The sequence below is a fragment of the Odontomachus brunneus genome, unplaced genomic scaffold (assembly GCF_010583005.1).
Source record: "Odontomachus brunneus isolate Ranch 3 - 2012 unplaced genomic scaffold, Obru_v1 Obru_scaffold_013, whole genome shotgun sequence".
NCBI classification, from domain to species: domain Eukaryota; kingdom Metazoa; phylum Arthropoda; class Insecta; order Hymenoptera; family Formicidae; genus Odontomachus; species Odontomachus brunneus.
This window is the reverse complement of record NW_022639463.1, coordinates 2,057,147-2,067,877: the sequence shown is the minus strand read 5'-3', so window position 1 is coordinate 2,067,877 and position 10,731 is coordinate 2,057,147. Positions and strand designations below refer to the sequence as shown.

Here is a 10,731-nt window from a genome sequence, read left to right as displayed (position 1 = left end):
ACAATTGACTTTGTTCGAGTTCGTCAGCGACTCCAGCATCCCCTTAAGAACGTTATAATATGAATGAACATAATTCTACAATGACCTTGTGATATCTTGAGTAAAGTATAAAGACTATTAATAAGGGCTTGAAACAATAACTGCTGACAACTGCTGCTCTGCAGCAATAATCTTGCGAAAGAAATGTAATATTAAAAAATCGCTTCAATTTCTGCAGATTAGTAGATTGTGAGATAAGATAAATAGTAAAAACTGCAGCGCAGAAAAGTACAGAATAACGAGTCATCGGAACAAGAATTTTATATCTCAAAGTGTTGTGTATAAATACCAAAATTAATAGGAAAAATTGCGTTTACGCAAACATAACGCTGTTGATTTAATTATGTTGCTCGTTGGTTTTCTTCCTGACGAGGATAACGAGTGTAACTCACGGAGAAGAAACACCTTGACGCTCTTTCAGGAGGCTTTCGTGTCTGATCGATGGTGCAATAATGGTGCATTTATAATGCGACGGTACACGTTCGTCGACGACGTTCTCCTCGACGACGTGGTGGTATAAGTACTGATTATGGAAATTGTATCCCCGGACTCGCGGAAGTCGACTTTATCCTTCTATCTCCCCCTGCCCCCTTGCATAAATTGTAAGTCACTATTTGCGGACAACTTACGGCAACTTACGGCCGCGAAAGGAAAAAAATTGAATCTCGCACGCGAGCGCTTTGACTTTTACTGAACAGGTTAGCGTAGATAGAACGACGGGACGTACCTTGTATATGAACAGGTGTGTGATGCCTCGACGGGAACGATGGAGAAGCGTGATCTCGCGGAACCTTGAGCCAGCTCTAACCTTGAGAAGCACAGAAACGTTTCTGCCGGACCTTGACGCAAAACTTGTGTTGCCTACCACTCCACCTGTCTGTTTCGACTTATTCCTTTATTGCGATTAGTCAAGCCAGTAAACAGTACAAGACTCGGGTTTAACCCTTTACCTCAACCTTTTACTTCAACCCTTTACCTCAATCCGCTCCCGACTGTGAAAGTTCTGTTTGCAAAAAGGGACTTTCTTACTTAGTCTGTGACACTCCAGCTTAGAACGATATATTACGTCACGCAAGCACACACCGCTGGAATTCTTTCGACGATATTTTTTTGCCAAGGCGGACAGGCAAACGATCGTTGCTGGACCGTGGAAACGGTTATAAAACACGACTTGTACATTTTTAAGAATTCTTCAGGGTTAGCTGTTCCGTGTAATGATCTTTTGGTCGAAGTTCCGGGAATTATTTTAACGCTGTGTTAAGATCAGAAGTGATTAACTATCAGACGTTATCAACTTGACGTAGACAACTTGTTTCATTGTTACACCTCGTTTCCTTCATTGAAGTATCAGACATGAAGTTATCGTAACTTTTTATTAAAAAGCTTTCAACAATTTCACAGAGATCTTCAAATTCGAAATTTGACGCGTAAATGCAAAGGGAAGAAGAAGAATAATACGTGAAATAAGGAGTTACAAACAAAGGTCGCGAATATCATGAAACATTTTTGATCGGGATCGAACGATCTGATCTGTCGGGTAGATATTTGATTCTCGGTATTTTTTTCCACGAATAGGTCTGGTAGGAAACGGAGTTGGGGTAATGCAGAAGCAAGAACATAGTTCGCGGAGCGTATACTCGTGGTCATGGATGATCTCGTCATGTTTCGAGGTTAGAACAAGGAGGCTGCGCGCGCAACAGTTCAATACGAGGTACTGGCCGACCCAGCCTCTTCCAGTCTCAACCATGCGTATGTGTATACCACATACTGTTGTGCCGTGGATTCCCCCGAAGCTCGACTAAATGCATTTCGTCTATTCCTCTTCCCAGCTACTCCTTTACACCCAGTTCTCCTCTCTCTTCATCTCGTTCCCCCTTTTCCTGTCCCCTTCCCTTATTTCACCGGTCCTACAAAGTTTCTTCACGTTTCAGCTCGTAAGAAAGCATGCATGGTAAATACTTGCTTACTGCGACATTTCGTTGTGAGGTCTTGTCCTCCTCTCGCCCTCCCCTCCGCCCCGTGCGCGACGGTATACGCGGCCATTTGCTTGCGTGATTCTTCGTGCTGTGCGGCAAACTTTTGCATCAAGACTGCAAACTTTTCTCGACATTGCAGGCATTATTTACTGACACTTGTCACACTGGATCGAATATATCTTTTTTTCGCTGAATAATATCCTTTTGCTTTCACAGGATGACATGAATGTTTATTTCTCAAATATTATTAGATATTAGGCAAGATTTTTCGAGTTTTCGGGAATCTGGAGCAACACGTATGTTTTGCCAAGTCAATAAAAGAATACAAATATATACATGTGCTTATTTTATATGTTTACGTAACATACAATGTAGGGTGTGGTTATTTGGATAACGTTAGAGCCAAAAAAAAAATTGCATCGATCAATGATCTGGAAGAAACGAATATTTTTCCGAAAATTTTCTGCTATGTTGCGAAATCTCATAGCGCAATTTCGCGACTTATTCGACTCGAAATTAAGATGCATACCGGCTGTTACCTTTTCCTTAATACACAAGCAGAAAAAAGACAAAAAGAAAAGTAACGAGTTGTAGTCGACATTAAAATGTGTTAATAACTCAGAATAGAAAAGGAGGACGCGAGTGCATGCCGCGCGAATAATATGGAGCGAAACGAGCTCTCCGACCGGATAATTACCTTCGCCAAGGTTTCACTGTCGAGTGTCAGCAAGTCGCTACGCCTACGTATACATATAGATATACATACGCGTGCTATACACAAGGTGGGGTGTATGCACTCTTTCTCTCTGGCGAGCCACCTTCGAAAGAGACCATTTTTCAAGATTAACGAAAGATGAGAAAAGTTTTAATGCCGCCGTAATACCAGCGCAAAAGTGTTCTCACGCCGACGCCGATATCTACAACGTGCATTAAAGCAAAGTGGGTCCCGGCTTACGAGGCCTTGACGCGGGATAAGTATTTCCGACTGATTGAAGTACTTGCCAAACTTGTTGTCCGCAAATCCTTTCCTGTAAAGTTCAAGCCCGCACTGAAGTACGGCTGACTTTAATGGCGCGTTATTAAATGTTTAATTAAACGATGCAAGCTGGCCTATCTCCCTCTCTCTCTCTCTCTCTCTCCTCTCTCTCTCTCTCTCTATCTTTATGTCTCTCTTGTCGCAGAATATTGCAATCTGAAATTCTCCAATGTGCATCCTAATCGCGAAATAAGCTAGGCGCGTCTACATTTGTTTAGTAATTGTATTTTGCGCAAGGAAGAGATTGCGTTGTATCACGTTATCTATGAGTATGTCGATGAAATTTCCCTCGGCAAAATGTCACACGCGTAGCGACAGTACCGATTGTCACGGGCCACGCGTAAAGTAATGTACTTGACGACACTCGACACGCTAACGTGCCTCGCCGCTCACCGGTCGTAAAGAGAAAAAGAAGTTCGCATTCTCGGCATACCGCGCTCGCGCTCCGCGATCCAATTTACTAAGGATGCGATCGGAGGTTTTGCGTAATCAACTCTCCATCGTGCGTCCGTGTCGTAGTCTGTCCGACGCTCAAGATCACGACGATAATTTCGCTGTCTCGGGGCGTAAAAATAAATTGCGTTATTTATGCGGCTTTATCGGCGGTGGGTAGGGAATACGGTGCATCTCGTGCGCGAATCGATGTACGTTAGCGTGCATTTGTGTGCGACCGCACGGTACCGGGAGATAAGCGGGGTCGTTCGTACATGCGGATCACACGCGGGCTCTCGTTACGCCAGATAAGGAAAATCTCGACTCTCCGCGAACACTTAAACACGTTAAACACTCTTTACGGCACCGCACACGTCCATAAATCACATTCTTTCCGTCGCGTTCCATATTTTCGTGAGATGCCGCAGGAATGCCAGAGATTTACGGAATGCGATAACGGGCCGAACACGTTTCAATAGTGAATACTTCGTCGCCGTGGCAGGAAGTGGTCGCGATTTTCTTTGCGGCACGCGCAACATAATGTCCCTATATATGTCGAATTGTTAAATTACAATTGAATTATACTGAATCATCTTAGAATTATATGAATTATATATTGAATTATACAAATATAAGTTACATAAATGAACTATGTATACTTTAGCTTGTGATTTTAGTCATTACATTACTCTCTTAAAGTGAATTAGTGAATAATCATTGATATCAGTTATAAGTATAGCACTGAATCATCTTAGAAATTATATGAATTATATATTGAATTATACAAATATAAGTTACATAAATGAACTATGTATACTTTAGCTTGTGATTTTAGTCATTACATTACTCTCTTAAAGTGAATTAGTGAATAATCATTGATATCAGTTATAAGTATAGCACTGAATCATCTTAGAAATTATATGAATTATATATTGAATTATACAAATATAAGTTACATAAATGAACTATGTATACTTTAGCTTGTGATTTTAGTCATTACATTACTCTCTTAAAGTGAATTAGTGAATAATCATTGATATCAGTTATAAGTATAGCACTGAATCATCTTAGAAATTATATGAATTATATATTGAATTATACAAATATAAGTTACATAAATGAACTATGTATACTTTAGCTTGTGATTTTAGTCATTACATTACTCTCTTAAAGTGAATTAGTGAATAATCATTGATATCAGTTATAAGTATAGCACTGAATCATCTTAGAAATTATATGAATTATATATTGAATTATACAAATATAAGTTACATAAATGAACTATGTATACTTTAGCTTGTGTTTTTAGTCATTACATTACTCTCTTAAAGTAAATTAATGAATAGTCATTGATATCAGTTATAAGTATAGCACTGAGCAGTTTTAGTGCTGTATTTATAGCTGCAAATCAGTGTATATTTACTGCTTTCAATGATGTTTCACTGATTCACTTTAAGAGAGTACGTTGTAAAATCTTTAAGGGGTTTTCCTAGTGTGATAGAATCTAAAGCTGATTTTTTAGGAATTTTTAAAATAAAAACGACGAAACTAATTGATATAACACTTTTCGTATGTATTGTACTATATATATTGTACTACATTTAAAGAATATATCAAAATTTTTTCAAGTATATATATGTAAATAACAGCGTGTCAGTCATTCTGCCGGAGTGCCTTAAAAAGAAAGTTTGTGGACTGTAACCATGATTGCTGCCGTTCTGGTTGTCTGAAACAAGAAACCAAAACGATTCTTAATCTGTATATATGTAGCTATCGTTTGGCCTAAAATCATAAAAAATATTGAAAATTTAAAAAAATTATAGTATATTTATTGTTTTTTCTTTATTTTTGGCAAAAATTGTATAATTTTTTGAGTGTCAAATTTTTTATTTTAAACGCATCAAAAAAGTTTTAGGTCGAACGAAAACTATATATCTACTGTATATACCTTCAAAACTTCAAATGGATTCGTCCATTCGTTCTCGAGTTATCGTGATGATCAGTTTGAAAAATGCTGTTTTGAGAAAAACGCATTTAAAGTTTTACGTACATCTTTTTAGTATATAATTTGAAATTTATGATACTTACAGCTATTCCAGGGCCGTACAGAATACCTTCTTCTTCTCCATAAAACTCGTTCAGAGCGGCCTGAGCTTTTCTGTTGGCTATGCGAGCCTCCTTCGTCACCTCGTAATGTTTACGCTCGGCGATCCGCAATCGCTTATCGTCTCACTTGTCGGCGAATTGCTTGGCTACTGGACCAATAACGACTCCCATCGTCTGAAAAACTTTCAGGACTGCGTAGCCTTCATTGAAAATACCGACGGCCAAATAATTGGCAATTTCAATTGTTTTCAAACCGCAATGCAGATGTTTTGGAGCAAAGTGCTACAACAAGCCGTTGTAGCTTTCGTTATCATTCTGCGTGTTGCCGCCTGAACAGCGTTCCAATAAATCATCTTTAGATAAATCTTCATAAACCGGCTTAATCACTTTCTGAACAGTTTCGATGAGCGGCGGATCGTGAGTAAAATTCTTCACTGTTCCCGCGGCCTCCGCTCGACGCCATGCACCAACTCTCCTCTCCTGAACAATCCTGGACGCTCCTGGCTGGGCAATACGTATGCTTTTTTATCACTTAAGCATTTGTGATAAAAAGTAGCTCAAGTGGCTTTCCGCATATCTTCTACTGAATCCACGTGTCTTGTAATTGCCAATCCAAAGCAACTTTGCAAATCGTTTATTAATTTATCTTTCCCTTTCCTTCAATACGTTTGTTTATGATATACTACGATATAACGCCAGACTAAATTCTAAGAACAACAGTAGGTTCAACCGAGAGCTGAGAAAAAGAGCCGTTAAAAAGAATCTTTTATTGAAAAAGATCCGTTCATCAATACAATGATTGTGAGGTGAATTTTGAAAGAAGGAAATACAAAAAACTACGAATGTCACAAAGCACGAAGAAGGTGAGGGTATTGTCTAAAAGGAACAATACGATATCTTTGGACAAAAATTTAACAGGAATCTTCGGCGTTGCGAAAATACAAAGAAGCTCGCGCGGCCCGCCAAATCTACGTACAGAGCCGCGTTGGAAATTATATAAATTGACCGCGGAGTAAATTACAGAGTAAATTATACATTTACGCGCAGAACTGGTCGAGGTGTACGATCATCGTGTACGAGGCATCGAGAAAGAAAAGAGGAAAGCCCGCGGGGAGAGCAGAGGGAAGCTCGTCGGCGACGAATAGCGCAGACTGGAAGGATGGTATGCCGGAATGGTGGTTGGCTGGTTAGTCGAGCAGAGTGAGAGGATGATAGCTGCTGGTGGTGGAGGGGCGACAGGGCCCGTGGATTTCGTACGTATGAAGCTGTAAGGGAGACGAGAAGGGTGCCAATCAAGTCCTAATTAGTCGGTGTACGGTAGTTTTGGCGGTGTGTCTGTCTATAGACGGTTCCGCGCAGCCCGCCGAATATGCAAGGACATCGAGCCAATATAATGTCGCCTCCAGTGTACAGCTCGTTCCATCGACAGTGGCCACTCGCGCCTGATGAAACTTGCAGGCCGGATTTTATAACTACGCGTCGTATCGGGCGAGCGAGGAGGGCGGAAGCGGCCTACCTATTTACTATGTGGTGTCTCTCCCCTGACCGCACCGCGGCCTGCGGTCTTCATGTCTCAATCAAACGATTTTATGGCGCCTGAGATATTCGTCGATGTCGTAACGTGCCGCACCAGGACTTCGTAAATGGCGTTTGCTATTTCCTGATATAAAATTTTTTGAAATCCTCGAGGCGTGAACACCGTTTGAGTATTTATCACGTCATTTTATCGGATGCTGTCCCACAACAAGATATGTTAGCGTAACGGATGACACTCTCGACTGTGTATACATTATCGTGCTGCTTGACAACGATGTACACGTAGGATTGGACATTTGCATTAGCCGTCAAGCACGAGAAAGCGAAGGATATTACGTACGTACGTCTCTCTCACTCTCTGGGTTTCTTCGCGCGCGCGATAAGAGATATAAATATTCTCCGCGCTCTCTCGCCCAAACTACTCCAATTAAAACTCTCCTGTTAGTTGCTACCATTTGCCCGTCCATTTTATTTCTCCCCTTCTTCCTTCCTTCTCGGCCTCGCCCTTCCTGCCGCCATAATTCTTACAATCAGGTTTTGCGTTTGTGATGCTGCCCGATCGATGTCGCGCGAATGTATTAGCGGGAAACCAGGTCGTTCAGACGGGAATTTACGGTCACAATATGGCAATCCGAGCTCTTCAATCAGCCACCGACCGCGTTTTTTTCCGAGCACTTGTTATTCGACGATGTATTCTTGATTTGAGATTCCGCGAACGGAATTCGCAGAGGCATATCGACACGGTGCGGAGCGGAACCTTGAATAAATATCCCGATAGCACATGCGGTGCCCACGCGCGCGCTTAACCCAACCCAAAATGGCACGTGACGTCCCATACAAGTAACGCCACTTTGTGATTCTAATTTTATCCATTTTACTCCCATATATTCCGATATTCCACACAGTCGCTCCATATCCGACCTGTGTGATACTGACGCGAACGTACACGTCACTTTATCCGGGACACTCGCATGTGTGCGCGTCCATGGGATTCCTCGGAGCGGAACTCAAGAGCAGCATCGTAAACATTCCCGGCTATGGGAAAGAGAGTAAGAAGCAACAGAGGGCAGAAATGAGGGGGCACGGGGAGGGTACTAGGAGGAGGGAATGGAGGGTGGCATTCCTTTTAGGACACCATTTTGTCTGGTTTCGTTCCCCTCTCACGTCAGACACCGAGTGTATAATTCATTTCTCGTAACTCTCATGGGATTACACCATGGGCTGCGCCTCTCGCAAGGGTCCACTTCACGAGAGGTCCATGCTTTGACGCTCGAGCGGGTTGAAAGAAATATCCCTTCTGAAATACATATGGCGCGAATGCCGGCTTCGTGACGGATAAATATTTATTAGTGTACCAGCTTGGACTTCTAAACTAGTGTTATCATATCAATCCCCCTCTTGGTTATAGGTAATACTGTTGTTCCCGAGCATACGAAAGTTCAATAACGACAAAAAATCGATATAACGACTGAGTTACAAGCAACGAAAAATAACGATAAACTATGTGTGAAGTAATTAACAGATACAATTTGTCTTCAGAGAGAAGAATCTTTGGAATATACAGGAAGATTAGAGTTTACAAGCACATAATAAATATTTTTTCTAAAATTATAAGAGAGAAGAGGAGAAAAGCGAAAAAAATCTCGCGGTAAAAATACGTATAGCAACACCGAACGCATTATGAGCATTTTTTGTTCAAGTACTCTTATCTTGAAGTACGAACATATCAATCGCGACGTACAGGAGAATTTTAAGCGCGCGTGGCCGTTTTAACGAAAGCTTATTACTGCCGTTGAGAATTCAATCGTATAAATTTTCATCTGTTACTCGTTAATCTCACGAAAAAAATCTCAATATATCAAGAACGCACGAGTCTCGAGAGATAGAAACATAACGTCGCACAAATCGGTGTAAAAGGCAGTTTAGCCGAATTTTACCGTGGACTTCGGATGTCGTAAGAATTGTTATCAGGTTACATTAAGAATTCGAACACAGTCACCAACGAATAATAAAATTTTACTTGTAAATTCATAATCAATGTTATTTGATACGCGCACGCGTGAGATGGATCGTTTCGTTAAGAGCGTTTTAAATTTATCTTCTTGCTTAATTGCATTTTCTTGTTAAAAGCATCAGAATGTTTTTAGTAAATATGTATAGCTTGGAAAAGTTGGAAGTGTCACCAACGCACACACCGTCGGAACGTGACGTAGTCATTTCTATGCTAAGAGGGTCTTTGATTCTATGTAAATCGTTTAAAATCAGCTGAGAAATCTGTACAAAAATTTGATAATTGACTTAATCTTGTCTAATAAGAAGCCAACTTCCTTGGAAGAAAAAAACTTTACTTATCAAAAGGCGTGTCCTATTTAATTGATTTTTAATTAGTACATCAGAATGCAAATCAAACTCAAATTGGAAACCGCACTTCAATTTTTTTTTATTCGTATCTGCCTGAATACATGACATTATTATCTTTGATATCCTCTATAATTAGATCAGATGTAAATCAATATACCACCATTTTCAAGTAACTTACTCGTGATATCACTATCCCCCCAATATATTTCTCCTCTTCCATTTCTATATATATAAGCACAGTTGTGTCTGATTTAATCGAACACGTGAATGTAGAACATGTACATGATACATTTATTGATGCAAATATGAATATTCGAAGTTTATGTAAATATGCAAGCAATATAATTCATATAATTTACTATTGTTAATAAATATTTCAAATTTATGAAAAAATACACCAAAAATGTTTAAATTTTTTTTAAGTAAAAATGAGGTAAAACACACAAGTGAAAAACAAAAACTCATGAGCGGTTAAAAACCTAAAATGTTTTTTGTATTACTAATACAATATTGATCACTAAAACTTTTTATATTACGGATTCGTTACTGGAGTCAGTTTATTATCTGTCTGTTCCTTCAAATGTTTCCGTCCAAGATCCATCTCCAACAAGGTTTAGTCAAAAGTAATCTAAAGGAAGATAGGATTAGTTCAGCCCGAGGTCAGAATGACGAGGTGTGCGGAACTCAACCATTCTCAACCCTTCTACCGTTTAACCACTTTATAGCTTTATAGCTTTCCGCGGCGAGTCAGTGCCAGGATCTCTCCAGGGACCTTCCTTTAACTCTTTTACCGAATATTGTCGTAGAAGGACATTTACATTCCTGCCACAGATCCATTTTACATTATTGGATAGCACGTTGCACGTATTAAAGTTTAAAATGTAGTAGACTTTAAATAATGAATTTATTTACTTTGCAGTATTATTTAAAAATAATGAATTTATTGATCATCATATTTTTTACCGTCAGATAGAATGCGTATCAAAGTTTAAAACGTAGTAGCTTTCAAGTAATGAATTTGTATAATCTGTAAAATCATCTCAAAACTTATCGATGAAACTTATCGACTATTACATTTTCTTATTGAGACAAATGCAATTACATACTCATACGTATATTTATATAAAACTTTTCATAATTTCGACGATAGAAGCTGAAAATACGAAGACAAGAAGGAAGATTTTTCTAAGTATATCAAAGTTTTTTTCATCACATATAGTTTTATATATTGCGATATTGTCAAGA

The 10,731-nt window shown here is 39.5% G+C and overlaps 1 pseudogene; it reads right to left on the bottom strand.

Annotated features, from left to right (window-relative positions):
* Positions 1-5,470: 5,470 nt before the first annotated feature.
* Positions 5,471-6,114, bottom strand: LOC116841077 (annotated as a pseudogene).
* Positions 6,115-10,731: the final 4,617 nt, after the last annotated feature.